The 16,792-nt window shown below is 36.4% G+C and overlaps 1 long non-coding RNA gene across 2 annotated transcripts; it reads left to right on the top strand.

The window, feature by feature from the left end:
* The first annotated feature begins 323 nt into the window (after positions 1–323).
* Positions 324–14,793, top strand: LOC122230502. 2 transcript variants are annotated; one of them, XR_006207490.1, is made up of 5 exons: positions 324–399; positions 1,789–1,840; positions 2,139–2,266; positions 2,938–3,034; positions 14,599–14,793. It is a non-coding gene; the product is annotated as an uncharacterized LOC122230502 (long non-coding RNA). The 2 variants fall into 2 exon arrangements; XR_006207491.1 differs by having other exon boundaries at positions 2,093–2,266.
* The last annotated feature ends 1,999 nt before the right edge of the window (positions 14,794–16,792 follow it).

Genomic DNA, 16,792 nt, shown 5'->3' with positions numbered 1-16,792 from the left:
TTCTACCACAGAATATTCTCAAAAAGTGGTTGTAGATATGGATTAAATATATAATCGAGTGGGTCAGTTATTCTTTTTCATGGAACGCCAGGCCATTTACGAGAGAAGTGCTCTCGCGGCAGCTTCCAAGTTCAATCCAAGTAATTTTCTCTTTCCTGTCCAGGTGTCTATCTTTTGTCTTCCCCCCACTCAGACCACACTCATAATACATGGAAACCAACATATCTGTAGTGTCTAGCAGAGGTGCTTCAATGCGTATGTTCTCATTGGATTGTTACAACATGGTTACCATGTGAGACAGGAATCCCGGTCTCCATCTTGCAGTGGAGTAAACAGAAACTCAGAAGGGACTGGCACAAGAGCATATTCTGCAAAGCGGCAGATGGACATAAGTCTTTGGTGACAAATTGAGTGTACCACTTTTTATAAAAACTATTAGAATACCAGTCTGTAGCAGATAGTCAGCAGGAATTTGTTAAAAATTAGAAGCCAAATTTCCTCAACTTTAGAATGAGAGTCAGAGAAAAGGGGAGAAATAAGAAAAATGAAAATGAACAAAATCAAGTGTGATAGAAGCAATTTTAGATTTATTTTGTTTTGTTTTTATGTAAAAATCTGATTTACATGTTTTTCATGGAATAATGTCTCCAAAACGTTCCTTTGATACTGACTGGGAATTTTTTCTTTTTAATTTATAATTTCCTGTGGAAAATGGTTTGATTACTAGTATATTAACTTATTTATGTCCTTGATTACTAGTCCCAGGTGTCAAGGGAAAATATTACTAAAGGAAGTAAAAAGTCTTCTCAGTTCAGTTGAGTTTCCATGACCATCTCACTTAGTATTTTCCCTCTTAGAAATGGTGTACTCACTATGTTGGAGCTACTCCTAGTCTTAACATTGTGTCAGAAGTCGAGGGGCTCAGGGGCACCTGGGTGGCTCAGCCGGTTAATCGTGGGGCTTCGGCTCAGGTCATGATCTCTTGGTCCATGGGTTCGAGCCCTGGGTCGGGCTCTGTGCTGCCAGCTCAGAGCCTGGAGCCTGCTTCAGATTCTGTGTCTCCCTCTCTCTCTGCCCCTCCTCTGCTCATGTTCTGTCTCTCTCTGTCTCAAAGATAAATAAAAACATTAAAAAAATGTAAAAAAAGAGAAGTCGAGGCGTTCAGAAAGGGTTTGAATGAGACATCACAGTAATTCCTCTCAGATTTGTTTAAATACTCAAAATTTGTATGCAGTCATACTATGACCTGCTCTGCTCTAATCATACACTGTGCTGAGCCTAGTTGAATGATTCATTCAACTTATGAGCTACTAAGGTACAAATAAAATTTGCTAACACTACCTATTTTATAGTTGTTTCATTTATATTTTTACTTGTTAATTCAGCAAAAATTGAGTATCTACTCTGTGAAGATATTGTGCATGGACGGTGGACACAGAAGTGAAAATAGAGGCCCTTCCCTTAAGGATCTTGTAGTCTATGTGGAAAGAGAGTAGGGATGCCAGATTTAGTAAATAAAAATGCAGGACATCCAGTTAAATTTGAATTTCAGATAAGCAACTAAATGTTTAGTATGAATGTTCATGGAGTATTTGGAACAGACTAAAAACCTTTGTTGATGATCTAAAATTCAAATTTAACTGAGAGTTCTATTTTTATCTGACAACCCTAGAAGAGAGACCTGGACAAAGATAATTATGATGCACAAGAGTAAGTGTTAGAACGTGGCTAAGTCCAGAGAGCGATAGAAATATGTGGCTCCCTGTAAATTAGAGGTTTTATTTTTAGGTTTTCCCTATGTGCTGGGAGTGAATGCGATCCTTTTCTGCAATTTGACCAGGTCAGTAGATGAATGTCCTGGCAAGAGAGTAGACTCTTAAATAAAAATGATACATTTATAATATAAATGTGGGGGGGGGAATTCTGCAACCATATTGAGATTGATTGCATTGCAAAACATCAAAAGCATTTCAGAGCCATGTAAGAAGTGATTTCTTAGGATTAAGCTTGTTACAAATGTCCCCTTGCTGTGTTTCTACATGGCAACCATGGAGAATGGGCATATCTACTATTCTCAGAATCTGTTTTCCAGGGGGAGCAAATTGCTGTGGTAGAAATCCTGGGCCTTGACCTTTCAGGGATTGTACTCAGAGAAGGTACATTAAAGCTGGAAGACCAATTGGACTTAAATAGTCCATGAGTTTCGTGCTATGGACAAGAGAGCTGAGACCAGCCTGGGTTAAGAGGCACAGTGACCATGAAACAGGTACTTCTGTATCATTTCCTTACTACTTTTTCTTTCCCAGCAGGCAATGCATTAATATGGGTAAGCATTATAAAGAGACTCTGACTGATTTTGCAAAGTAGCAGAAGAAATGGAAAAAAGAGAAAATATAAAGGAGGAGAAGGATGAAAAAGTGACAGTAGGGAAATACACCTATTCTGTTTCAAACATATGAACATTTAAGAAACAAAAATTGGGGGGCACCTTGGTGGTTCAGTTGGTTAAGCGTCCACCTTTGGCTCTGGCCATGATCTCGTGGTTCGTGAATTCAAGCCTCGCATTAGGCTCTGTGCTGACAGCTCGGAGCCTGGAGCCTGCTTTGGATTCTGTGTCTCCCTCTCTCTCTGCCCCTCCGCCACTTGCACTTTGTCTCTCTCTTTCTCAAAAATAAATAAACATTAAAAAAATTTTTAATTATGAGGGTTTAGTGAAAAAGGTAACCTTAACTTGTTTTTTATAACGGAGGGTTTGTTAGGGGGCATAGGAGACCAGCTCAGGAGCATCTGAAAATCTAAGAAAAGGAATTTAAAATAAGTGTGTTATTCATATTTTAGCCTAATATTAAAAAAATAGGAATTACTGTCATTGACTCCATGGAAATCTCATATGGCTTATTTCTGTATTTAATTTACTTTTTTTCTTATTTCCCTCAGATGTAACTGCTTATGTTCTGAACTCCAGCACTGCCTTATAATTCAAGAATCCTGGAGATCCATAAGAAATCTGATGCCCTCTGATTCTTGTTCATTGGTAGGTAATTTGGTTTTGTTTTTTCCCCTCTCTCTGGTCTTCTGAACCTCCATGGATATATGTGGGTTTTCATTTCATTTATTGTCCTTGCCATTCAGTGGTACCTTTCAGTGTTACCCTTCACGTGTGGGAATTATCTTCTCTTTATATGTACTCTTTACAATTCCCTCCTGTGATGATTTCTGTAAACTTACTATTTAAAAAATGCCTTTTAGTCTATTGTTGGACATCCAGAATTGATTCTCTATTTCTTTCATGTTCCTCTTCCCATTTTTTAGTTGGATTGTTTTTGTTTGCTTGTTATTGGGTTGTATGAGTTATTTATTTATTTTGGCTATTCAACCCTTATGCAATATGTGGTTTGCAAATATTTTTACCCATTCTGTAGATTGCCTTTTCTTTTTGTCGATTGTTTCTTTTGCTGTGCAGAAGCTTTTTGGCTTGATGTAATCCTCCTTGTTGATCTTTGCTTTTGGTGTTATATCCAAAAAAGTCATTGCCAAGACACATGTCAAGGATCTTCCATATTTTTATGTTTTATTTTGGGGAGTTTTATTGTATCAGATCTTATGTTTAAGACTTTAATCTGTTTCAAGTTAATTTTTGTGAGTTGTGTAAGGTAAAAGTCCAATTTTATTTTTCTGTATGTGGTTATCCAGTTTTCCCTACACCATTTGTTGAAGAGACTATCATTTCTCCTTGAATGTTCTTGGCTTCCTTGTCACATATTAGTTGACCATAGATGCGAGGGTTTATTTATGGGTTCATTATTCTTTCCATATGTATATGTGGTCGTTTTTAATGCCAGTATCATATTATTTTAATTATTGTGGCTTTGTAGTATAGTTTGAAGTCAGAAAGTATGATGCTTCCTATTTGTTCTTCTTTCTCAGGTTTGCTTTGACTATTTGGAGTCTGTTGTGGTTCCATACAAATATTAGAATTGCTTTTCTATTTCTGTCAAACATTTCAGTGGAATTTTGATAGGGATTGCATCTAATCTGTAGATGGCTTTGGGTAGTATGGACATCTCAACAATAATTCTTATGATTCATGAACACAGGCTATACTTCCATTTGTTTATGTCTTCTTCAATTTCTTTCATCAAAGTCTTATAGTGTTCATTGTACAGATCTTTCCTTTCCTTTGCTAAAATTTATTTCTAAGTATTTTATTGTTTTTGATGCTATTGTGAATATGGGATTGCTTTTTTCTTCACATTTGTGTTGTTAGTTTATAGAAACACAACTAATTTCTGTATGTTGTTTTTATATTCTGCAACTTTACTGAATTCGTTGATTAGTTCCAGGAGTATTTTCATTGTCCTCAAAATTTTCTATATATAAGATTATATCATCTGCAAATAACAGTTCTATTTCTTTCTTTCTGATTTGGATAGCTTTTATTTATTTGTCTTCCTTAGTTGCTCTGACTAGGACTTCCAGTACTATGTTGAATAAAATGAGAGTAGGCACCCTTTTCCTGTTATTGATCTTAGTGGAAAATTTTTTGATTTCCCTGTTGTGTATGATGTTAGCTATAGGTTTGTGGTGTATGGCATTGACTATTTAAAGTATATTCCTCTGTACCCAATTTCTTATGGGTTTTCACTATGAAACAATGCTGTATTTTGTCAAATGCTTTTCCTGCATCTATTGAGATGATTATAAGAGTTTTATCTTTCATTCTATTAATGTGATGTGTCACATTTATTGATTTACATATGTTGAATCATCCTTGCATTCCGGGGATAAATCCTATTTGGTCATGGTGTATGATTCTTTAAACGTGTTGTTGAACTTGGTTTACTAACAATTTGTTGAGAATTTTTGCATCTATATTAATCAGGAATATTGTGCTATAGTTTTCTTTTTCTGTTATGTCTTTATTTGGTTTTGATATCAGGATAATACGGACCCTGTAAAGTGAGTCTGACAACTCACGTTTTTTGGAAGGATTGGCATTAATTCTTCTTTACATGTTTGGTAGAATTTACCAGAGAAGCCAACTGGTTCTAGGCTTTTCTGTATTGGGAGGGTTTTAATGACTGCTTTAATCTCCTTAGTCATTATCCGTCTGTCCAGATTTTCCATTTCTTCATTATTCATCTTGGTAGATTTTATGTTTTTAGGACTTTATCCATTTCTTCTAGGTTGTCCAATTTGCTGACATATAATTGTCCATAGTAGTTTCTTATGAACCTATGTATTCTCTAGTATCAGTTGTAATGTCTTTTCTTTCATTTCTGGTATTGTTTATTTGAGTCTTCACTCTCTCTCTTTGTCTAGGTGAGCACTTTTAACTAGTTAATTAATTTTAATTTATTATTAATTATAACATTAAGACTTTTTCAATTATGTTTACCATTTCAAAAAACCATCTCTTTTTTATTAATCATTTCTATTGTGTACTGCAGTCTTTATTTTTCATTTATTTCCACTCTTTGTTATTTCATTTTTTGGTTAATTGTCCAGTTTCTTAAAGTGTAAAGTTAGGTTGTTTATTTGAGATCATTCTATTTTTTTAATATATACATTTATTACTAGAAATCTTCCTCTCACAATTGCTTTTGCAGCATCCCATAGGTTTGCGTATTGTGTTTCCAGTTTTATATGTTTCAAGAATATATTTGGCATTATTTCAGTCTTATTAGATTTGCTAAGTTATTTTGTGGCATATCATATGATTCATCCTGGAGGATGTTCCGTGTGCACTTCAGAATAATGTGTATTCTTCTGCTATTAAATAAAGTGTTCATAAATATCTGTTGAGTTCATTTGGTGTAATGTATGTTTCAAGTCCATATTTTTTATTTTTTTAATGTTTATTTGTCTTTGAGAGAGAGAGAGAGACAGAGTGCAAGCAGGAAAGGGGCAGAGAGGGAGGGAGACACAGAATCCTAAGCAGACTCCAGGCTCTGAGCTGTCAGCACAGAGCCCGATGAAGGGCTCAAACCCATGAGCTGCGACATCATGACCTGAGCCAAAGTCGGATGCTTAACTGACTGAGCCACCCAGGTGCCCCAAGTCCAGATTTTCACTCTAGATGATCTACCCATTGCTCAAAGAGGTTTTGAAGTCCCCTACTATTATTGGATTCTTGTCTCTTTCTCCCTTCACATCTGTTATTATGTGCTTAATATATTTAGGAACTCCAGTGTGTCTATATTTATGTTCATTATGTCTTCTTGAAGAATTGACCCCTTTATGATTACAAAACGGCCTTCTTCATCTCTTATTACTGTTTTTGGCTTAAAGGCTATTTTGTTTGATATAATTATAGCTACCCTTACTTTCTTTTGCTTTCCACTTGTCTGAAACACCTTTTTTTGTTTCTTCACTTTGGCCCTTTGTGTATCCTTAAATCTAAAATGAGTTCTTGTAGACAACATATCATTGGGTATTGTGTCTTTAATCCATTTAGACGCTCTGTGCCTTTTGATTAGTGAATTAAATCCACTTGTATTTAGAGTAATTATTGACATGTGATGATTTACTAATGCCATCTTGTTGCTTTCGGTATGTTTGGTAGTTCCATTGTTTCTTTTTTCCTTTCTTTCTGCCTACCTTTGTAAATAGGTGATTTTCTGTAGTGGTATGCTTTGTTTATCCTTTAAATTTTTTTTGTTACTCTAATCTAGATTTTTGTTTTGTAGTTACCATGAGGTTCATATAAAACAAAGATAAAGCAGTCCATTTTTAAGCTTATAGCAACTTAGCTTTTATGGTATGTGAGAGTGCCACCCTTTTACTCCCGTCCTGTTTCTATTTTTTATCTCAGAATTTACCTCTATTTATATTGTGTATTTATTAACAAATTATTAATAACAACCATAGTTATAGTTATTTTAATACTTTTCCTTTAACTTTTATACTATATAAAGTGGTTAACACACCATTCTACAGTTTTCTAAATCTATTTATCTTTACCAGTGTGTCATATACTTTTACATGTTTTCATATCATTAGTTAGCATCTTTTCATTTTAGCTTAAAGATCTTCTTTCAGCATTTCCCACAAGGCGGGTATAGTGGAATGAACTCTCTCAGCTTTTGCTTGCCTGGGAAGCCTTTATTTCTCCTTCATATCTGAATGAAAACTTTCCTAGATAAATTATTTTTGATTGGCAATTTTATGATTTCAACACTCTGAATATGTAATTCTTCTCCCTCTACCCAGCAGAGAGTGTCTGTTGAGAAATCTGCTTATAGCTTAATGAGAGTTCCTTTGTAGGTTTTTTCCTCTGGCTGCTTTCAGGATTTTCTCTTTGTCTTTGATTTTTGACAATTTCATTATAATGTGTCATAGAGAAGCTCTTTTTGCACTAAGGTAATAGGGTGATCTCATAAGTACATGAACTTGGATGTTCATGACTTTCCCCAGGTTTGGGAAGTTCTGAGCTTTTATTTCTTTAAATAAACCTTCTGCCTCCTTCTCCCTCTCTGAGTCCTTCTGAAACCCCAATTATTCTAATATTTTATAGAGTCTCATGCACCTCATAGATTTTCTTTGCTCCTTTTCATTCTTTTTTCTTTTTCTTCCTTGATTAGGTCATTTCAAAGTTCTTATCCTCTAGATCATTGATTCTATCTTCCATTTGGTCTACTCTGCTATAGATGCTACTGTGTTTTTCATTTCATTCACTGAATTTTTTAACTCCGGAGTTTCTGTTTGGTTCTTTATGATTTCTATTTCTTTGTTAAATTTCTCATTTTATTTATGTATTGTTTTCCTTATTTCGTTGAATTGTCATTTTGTATTCCTTGTAGCATGTTGAGTTTCCTCAAAAGAGGAAAAGCTATTTTTAATTATCAGCTAACTCACAAATTTCCATGCTTTTGAGTTCAGGTATTGTAGGAATATTGGTATCTTTGGGGAATAAAGTGTTTTCTTGATTCTTCATGTGTTTTTGCAATTTTGCATTGTTGCTTTCACAATTGAAGTAGCAAACTCCTTCTCAAATCTTAACTAGCTGCCTTCATTTGGGATGTATTATGCATTGGTCCTGTTATATCTGGAGTTTTCTGTGACCTGCTCCACACTCCTCGATTTTTCTCATGACAAAATCTTAAGCTTTTATTTCTTCTATGGTTGTTACAACTCACCAGGCTGGCTGCTAAAAACCTCTCTTTTGTTTTCCAGCAGGTGGTGCTACAGTTCCAGTTTGTGGTTCCCCTTGTCCAAAGACTAGTTTGATATTCTGTTTAGTAGAGCTCACTTACCACTACACTTGGGAGTTAGAGGAGCTGGTCACAGAGTGGGGAGAGGTATGGATTTGACACTTGGAGTGTTGGGTTGACTGCAATCTGCTGGGAGGATCTTTGGATGAGGTTCTCCCAAAGACTTGTGAGCAGACTTCCTGCAGAAGTCTTGAGAGCAGTCAGCAGGAACCAAGTCTCTGGAATGCCCTTTGAGAGTCTTCTATGTTTCTTTCCCAATTTTCTCCCTCCCACCAGTCACAGAGGTCCTGCCTCAGTACTGTGGGTGCTTCTGGAGAAAAATAGGTTTCTCCAATGTCCCACACAACTGAGTAGCCAGGCACCTACTCCACTATCTTTTTCCCTTATGAAGAAGTCACCCTAGCTACTTCAGCACTATCTTGTGTAGTCTCAGTGGGACGGGCTGCACTGGCAAAGTTTCTCCCAGTCTCTCCAATGTGTCCAAAGTCATATTTTTCTTTCTTTCCAATGTTGTGCTGTGTGCTTCATTTGGAAGACTCGATTTCTCCAAACTCTTTCGTCCATGGAATTCTAGAAATATTTAAAAGGTAGAACTTATGAGATTTGTTAATAGTTTGGAGAGGGGGACTGAATAAGGAGGCATCAATGATTACACCCAGGGTTTGAATGTCTAAAAAGGAATTCTTTTTATTGAAGATTCTGATAGGGAGGAAGTATTTGGGGGACAAGTATCACTTCAGTTTTAGACATGTTGAATAAGTAAGCATAATACTGGAGAAAAATTATAATGCCAGTATTAAGGAGTTTGTTCCGGTATTTATAAGTTTCAATTTTATTTAAACACTTGATCAGAATTCATAAAAAACAAAAAACAAAAAATATAGCGGGGTGCCTGGGTGGCTCAGTCGGTTTAGCGTTCAACTTCGGCTCAGGTCATGATCTCCCATCTCATGGGTTCCAGTCCCACATTGGACCCTGTGCTGACAGCTCAGAGCCTAGAACCTGCTTCAGATTCTGTGCCTCTCTCTCTGCCCCTCCCCGCTCACACTCTATCTGTGTCTCTCTCTCAAAAATAAGTAAACATTAAAAAAATTAAACACAAATAGCTAAATATATAAGATACTTCAGATGCCACAATTTATATACACATTACAGAGCATCAAGTAAATTGTGAACTTATAAGTGTTCAATATACCTTATCATTCCAATGGAAATTATTAGTTTTGAAAGCTCTTCCACTTCCCTCAAAGTCAATTCCTTTAGCCCCACAGCATCTTCTGATGTTTGCCTCTGACAGAGCTGATTCCCTTGAGTACCAGTAGTATTGTCTCGTGCTTCACTCCTAGAGCTCTTCTTCGCTCTGGTCTTAAATTGCTGGAATTTTACTTACCTTTTTTCTGCACCGTCCTGTTCATAATCTAAAACTTCTCTTTTAGGGGAGTGATTCTCCCATATTAGATAACATCTTAGTCCTTACTCAACCTTTTTTCTTTAGTAGGGGTGTGGTAGGGAGAGCAAAAGAAGACGAGAGGAGTGAGTAATTGGATATTGGAACTGTGTACAAGAGGGTCTGGTAGGGCTTGTAGGGATGTTTGAGATGGGGGCAAGAAGAAGGGAATAGAAGATTTATCTGAAGAAAATCCACCCTCTTCTTTTCTTTATAGCCTTCTATTAGTTTTCACTGTTTGAAACTTCCAGAACTTGTTTTGTGTCTTTGGATCACAGTTTCTAAATTAATGTTTCTTTTTTCTGCTTCAGGGGAAATCCGAATCCAATGTCAATGGACGTCTTTCAGTAAATGAACAAAAATAGGTTTTGAGAAATCTCTCAGTAAGAATTCTGGGTCAACATGAGAACTAGAGTGAAACAGGAAAAAGTTACCCTTTATCAATATGAATAACATCGTTATTCATTGGGTTATCCATGAGTCTTTGTAAAATTTTTCTCCTGAGAAGTAATTCAGTGAATTAAATGAACTACATAATCAATGAAGACACAAAGATTGCATAATGCTTCTCAGATACAAAGATAACATCTTAATGTGAGATATGAAGGAAGATTCAAAAAATACTGTCCAAACATGGAGAAAGCACAGTTCAGTGAAAGAGAAACAGATAGCAAAAAAGACAGGAAGACAGAGAGACAGAATATGATCTTACAGTAATCACATGTATTTTCTAGACACCCTACTTGATACCTAGAGATTGCCCTGGCAGAAGAATGGATTGTGTTCCAAATGTTCATTTGCGTTCTTTTGTTTAGATGTTGGAACAATGTTGATTAGGATAGCAGTGACCTCAACCAGTTCCTCCATGGAAACAGTCATGGGAAATGTTGTGCACACTTACCACGCAGGCCTACTGTTATACCAGAGTTGGCACATCCTTAGTCTTCCACTTAATAAAGCATATTAAAATACAAATTGATGAGAATGACATAGCTTAGAACAGTGGTTCTCAGCCAAGGGTAGATTCATTTTCCGGGTACATTTGTCAATACATGAAAACATTTTTAAAATTAAAAAAAAATTTTCTTTTATGTTTAATTTTGAGAGAGAGAGAGAGCACAAGTTGGAGAAGGGCAGAGAGAGACAGGGAAACACAGAATCCGAAGCAGGCTCCAGGCTGTCAGCACAGAGCCTGATGCAGGGCTCAAACCCACAAACCACGAGATCATGACCTGAGCCTAAGTCGGTCGCTTAACCAACTGAGCCATCCAGGTGCCCCTCAATACCTGAAAACATTTTCATCATCACAACTGCAGGGAGTGGGAGCATTACTGACGTTTAGTGAGAAGGGCCCAAAGATTCTGCTAAACATCCTGTGATGCTGAGGACAGCCCTCACAACAAAGAATTATCCATCCTGAAAGGTCAATAGTGTGAGGTTGAGAAACTGTGGCATAGAATATTACCTGGGTATTTGTTACAGGTGCACATCATCCAGACTTGATGAAACAGAAACCAAGAGAGAGCCGCAACATTTGTGGTTTCAGAAGTCTTCCAGATGATTCTTAGTGATCCATAAGTCTGAGAACTCTTGGTAGAGAGATAACCTTGAATGGACTATAATTTTTAAATATTGTTTGCCAATTTCACTGCTTTATTATATTCAGTGCTACCATATAATTATTTTTGAAATACTTCACAACTTAAAGGGATCATGATTGAGAATAGTTTCTCAGCTTTACTTTGCAGAGAGGAATGATCCAGCTCATAGCCTCAGGTAATAGAAATAAACTGAAAAGGGGCACCTGAGTGGCTCAGTCAGTTAAGCATTCGACTCTTGGTTTCAGCTCAGGTCATGATTTCACAGTTCGTGGGTTCGAGCCCCACTTCGGGCTCTGTGCTGACAGCAGGGAACCTGTTTGGGATTCTCTCTCCCTCTCTCTCTGTCCCTTCCCCACTTGCATTCTCTCCATTCTCTCTCTCTCCATCTCAAATAAAGTTTAAAAAAAGAAAGAAAGAAACTGTAAAAATTGGAAATAAAGAGAAAATTTTCTGATGACTGGATAGCCTGTTAATGAAGCTATGTTTATTGCAAAGCAATTAGTCATACTCAGGTGTGATGTAGGCAGTTTCCTAAAGCAATTAATTTGGACTTCTCAATAATTAAAAATACCATGATAATAAGATTGACTAATCATAATATGTCACATCAACAGCCTGACACAGTGACCTAAATATAATCAGTGATACAGGAAGAATAAAGAATCAATCCAAGGATTCGCCTACAGGATATTACTGACTTTTATGAGTATATATCAATGTTGACATTGTAAGGTTTTGAGTGAAGATAAAGGAAAACATGGAATCCCTTCCAAAAGTTACAAAACACATGCTACTCAACTTGTGACCTACACATCTGCAGCGTTGCCTTTATTTGGGAGCTGTTAGCAAAGCAGAATCTCAGTTCCCAGCTGTGGACTCATTGAATCATAACCTGTAAGCCCCATATTTTGGTAAGTTCACCAGGTGATTTACAGGCACAGTAGAGATTGAGAAACCCTGCATTCAAATAACTCAAGAAAAATATTTGTAGGAAGTAGATCATTTCCTTACAGTTTTTGCTTTTGATATACAATAGAAATGTCTTTATGAGTTCCATTGTTAATAACACTTGAATGCACAAGGAAACTATATTCAGTAAACTTTGTTCTTTGACTTCCTTGGAAAAGAAGCATCCCATTTCTGAAAGACCAGAAAATTTCCCAATGAAGTTTCTACTGTTGCCAACGTTGGGGCATATTTTGTTGCCAGCATCCAGGCACACAACAGAAGGAAGGTCATGTCTGTGACAGTTGACTTTTCTTCCTTTCTTTCATTATTCCTCTCAGCCTTCCATCGCCAAGGCATAATTCACTCATTCATTCATTCATTCAACAAACATTTATTAAGTATCAAGTGTGTGCCAGGCTCTGTTCTAAGCTCTGGGGATCCCAGAGTTTAAAATATAGCTTGTGTTCATATTTGAGAACATAGTTTCTAACATATAAACTATATAGAGATGAGATAAATGACAGGCTTTCAATTTCTTTAAGTGTCAAGTGGATTTGGCATGAGAGTAGACATTAAATAGGTGAAGTGAGTGACAGATCTATTGTCTAATGTTGCTTGATCAGTTTGAGCACATGTTATAAAAATAGTTCCCTTTATATACTTCCTATTTTGGCAGTTCCTTTCCTTTTGTCAGTCTTTGGAAAGGATGGCAAATAAGTGAGCAAGGACAAAGCAATAGGAAGAGGCCTAAGATGAAGGACTTTTCTGTTTGGGTTCCCGCATCAGCGTGCTGGCCCTGGATTAAAGTCACTCTCCTTTCTATCAATTCAGCCAGTGAGTCAGGATGTCTCTCCCCACACTAATGTGACAGAAAATGTAATTTAATTTTGTCATCTATCTGATAGTCTCTCAGGCAGGACATACTGGAAAGGGCACCGTCCTGGCTTTGCTACTAACTAGTTTTGAGACACTGAGTCAGTTCAGTGTCATCTGTGACCCTCCGTTTCCTAATGTATAAATTGACAATAAATGTAATCAAATATATGAAAGCACTTTGATGTAAAGACACCATTAATCATGTAAGAGAACACTATTGCCTTCCCGGGTCTTACATTATTTCAGAATTAATGCTCACTCCGAGTTACCATGAGGTAATGAGGAAGTGAGCTGCAGTAGATGGAATTCTAAATCCAGTGGTTCCTTCAAAACACACTGCATTTGCTTACAATAGCACCCCCCCACACCCAAATTTACTAATCCTGTCTATAATTCCCAATGGCCTTTTACCAAGACTTACAGAGTGGTTCCTGTAAAAACACACTTGCTGCATTTGCTTACAATAGCCTCCACCAAGACCCAGATTTACTAATCCTATCTAGAATTCCCAACAGCTTTTTACCAATCTCTTGAAAAGACTTCCTCATCTGACTTTACCATCAGATAGATGCCTCTAACAGGTGACTGTTACTTATATGTCCAGTTTTGAGATATTGTGACACAGAAAAGGCTATTCACATTCAACCTGTTGAGTTATCTCATGAAAATTTTCTATTAATATACCAGGTGAGTATGGATGACCGGTCAGGGTAAAGGAGCAAAATTTAAAAGTAGACATTCTCCCTTAAGTAAGCAAAATAAAGCTTCTTTATTTACTGATATTTATTGATTAAAACTTAATGCATATATAATTATGCAAAACAAATTATTATTACAGAGATGTTTAGAAAAGCATATATAAAATGAGAAATTCTTCTATCTTTATCACTAAAACTCAAGTTTTATTTGTTTGTTTTCCCTCCCTGAATGAGTCCTCTCAATCTTCTGCTAAGATTTGATTGATTGGCCCTTTAGGAGAGATTGTTCTGAGAATTTACCTCCAGGCTTTGCCCAAATTTATTCTTTGTTTTCCATCACAAAAATATTGTCATACCTGACACCGTGATTTCTGTCTCCTCAGCTCCTCTTTCTTCATTCCTGGCTGGTCAGAGCTGCTCAGTGACTGATTCTCATCTGTGCCTAGGCCCTCCTCACTCTTTCGAAAATTCTTCCTCTAAAGAAACTCTTACCTTAATCCCATTTAGTCCTTCCAAAGTAACAAATGCAAGACAAGTATAATGAGATGCGTAGCAATAACAGATACATTTCTAATTAACAAACTGGATTTTAAGTATGTATATATTTTAAACTTATTTGCACATGTTGGGTTTTCCTCTTATTTTTCATAATAAAACCAAAACAATGTAGTTCAGTATTATGTTGTTAATTTCAGAATTTAAAAGTTTAGCTTGCGTTGACAAACTTTATAATTTAGTAAGTTGAACAGCTCTGTCAAAACATGGATTAGAACTTATTTCTAATACGCTAAAACTCATTTACTTTTCTACTACAGTTTCTTTAAAGAAATTCAGGCCTTGTAGATTTCCGGAGAAATTTGAAAGACAAGAACTACTTCTTCTGTGGTGCTTGACAAGAAGAAAGGAAATTACTAAGTCAAAGTTCAAGAGTAACAAGTTCACTCAAAGTGGAAAGTTCTAAAAACTTTTTGTATTTATTCATTCATCCAATAAATAGTAATTGAAAACGACTATCTACAATTTACTGGGCTTCAGCAGTTCAAAATGGGGAAAGTCCCAAATCAACTCAAGCTACATTTCGAGTTGCTCAAACAGTGGCCTTAATCAGTATGATAATGATTATTTTTTAATGCTTATTTATTTATTTAATATAATTTATTGTCAAATTGGCTTACATACAACACCCAGTGCTCATCCCAGCAAGTGCCCTCCTCAATGCCCATCATCCACCTTCCCCTCTCCCCCACCCCCACCAACCTTCAGTTTGTTCTCTGTATTTAAGAGTCTCTTATGGTTTGCCTCCCTTCCTCCCTGTTAGTAACTTCCTCCCTGTTAGTAATTTTTCCCCCTTTTCTTTCCCCATGGTCTTCTGTTAAGTTTCTCAAAATCCACATATGAGTGAAAACATATGATATCTGTCCTTCTCTGATTGACTTATTTCACTCAGCATAATACCTTCCATTTCCATCCATGTTGCTGCAAATGGCATGTTTTCATTCTTTCTTATTGCCAAGTAGTATTTCATTGTATATATAAACCACATCTTTTTTATCTATTCATCAGTTGATGGGCATTTAGGCTCCTTCCATAATTTGACTATTGTTGACAGTGCTGCTATAAACATTGAGGCACATGTGCCCCTATAAATCAGCACTCCTGTATCCCTTGGGTAAATTCCTAGTAGTGCTATTGCTGGGTCATAGGGTAGGTCTATTTGTAATTTTTTGAGGAGCCTCCACACCGTTTTCCAGAGTGGCTGCACCAGTTTGCATTCCCACCAACAGTGCAAGAGCATTCCTGTTTCTCCACATCCTCGCCAGCATCAAAAATCCCAAATACAAAATCTAACAGCACACATAAAGGAACTAGAAGCAGAAAACAAAGAAACCCCAAACCCAGCAGGAGAAAATGGGTAATAAAGATCAGAGCAGAAATGAACAATATAGAATCCGAAAAAAAAAACAACAGTAGAACAGATCAACGAAATGAAGAGTTGGTTTTCTGAAAAAATAAACAAAATTGATAAACCCCTAGCCAGACTTCTCAAAGGGAAAATAGAGAGGACCCAAATAGATAAAATCATGAATGAAAATGGATTTATCACAACCAATCCCTCAGAAATATAAGCAAGTATCAGAGAATACTATGAAAAATTATATGCCAACAAACTGGACAACCTGGAAGAAATGGACAAATTTCCTGGACACCCATACACTACCAAAACTCAAACAGGAAGAAATAGAAAATTTGAACAGACCCATAATTAATGAAGAAATGGAATCAGTTATCAAAAATCTTCCAACAAATAAGAGTCCCAGACCAGATGGCTTCCCTGGAGAATTTTACCAGACATTTAAAGCAGAGTTAATACCTATCCTTCTTAAGCTTTTCAAAAAAATAGAAATGGAAGGCAAACTTCCAGACTCATTCTATGAAGCCAGCATTACCTTGATTCCCAAACCAGACAGAGACCCCACAAAAAAGTAGAATTACAGGCCAATATCCTTGATGAACATGGATGCAAAAATTCTCAACAAGATACTAGCAAATCAAATTCAACAGCATAGAAAAAGAATTATTCACCATGATCAAGTGAGATTCATTCCTGGACTGCAGAGCTGGTTCAATATTCACAAATCAATCAATGGGATACATCACATAAATAAAACAAAGGATAAGAACCATATGATCCTGTCAATAGATGCAGAAAAATAATTGACAAAATACCAGCATCCTTTCTTAATAAAAACCCACAAGAAAGTCAGGAAAGAAGGAACATATTTAAACATCATAAAAGCCATATATGAAAATCCCATAGCTAATATCACCCTTAATAGGGAAAAACTGACAGCTTTCCCCCTGAAATCAGGAACACAACAGGGATGTCCACTCTCACCACTGTCGTTTAACAGACTGTTGGAAGTCCTAGCTTCAGCAATCAGACAACAAAATGAAATAAAACATATCCAAATCAGCAAGGAAGAAGTCAAACTTACCCTCTTCACAGAT

The sequence above is a fragment of the Panthera tigris genome, chromosome C2, assembly GCF_018350195.1.
Source record: "Panthera tigris isolate Pti1 chromosome C2, P.tigris_Pti1_mat1.1, whole genome shotgun sequence".
NCBI lineage: Eukaryota > Metazoa > Chordata > Mammalia > Carnivora > Felidae > Panthera > Panthera tigris.
Note: the sequence above shows the minus strand (reverse complement) of the source record. Positions and strands in the feature narration are given on the sequence as shown.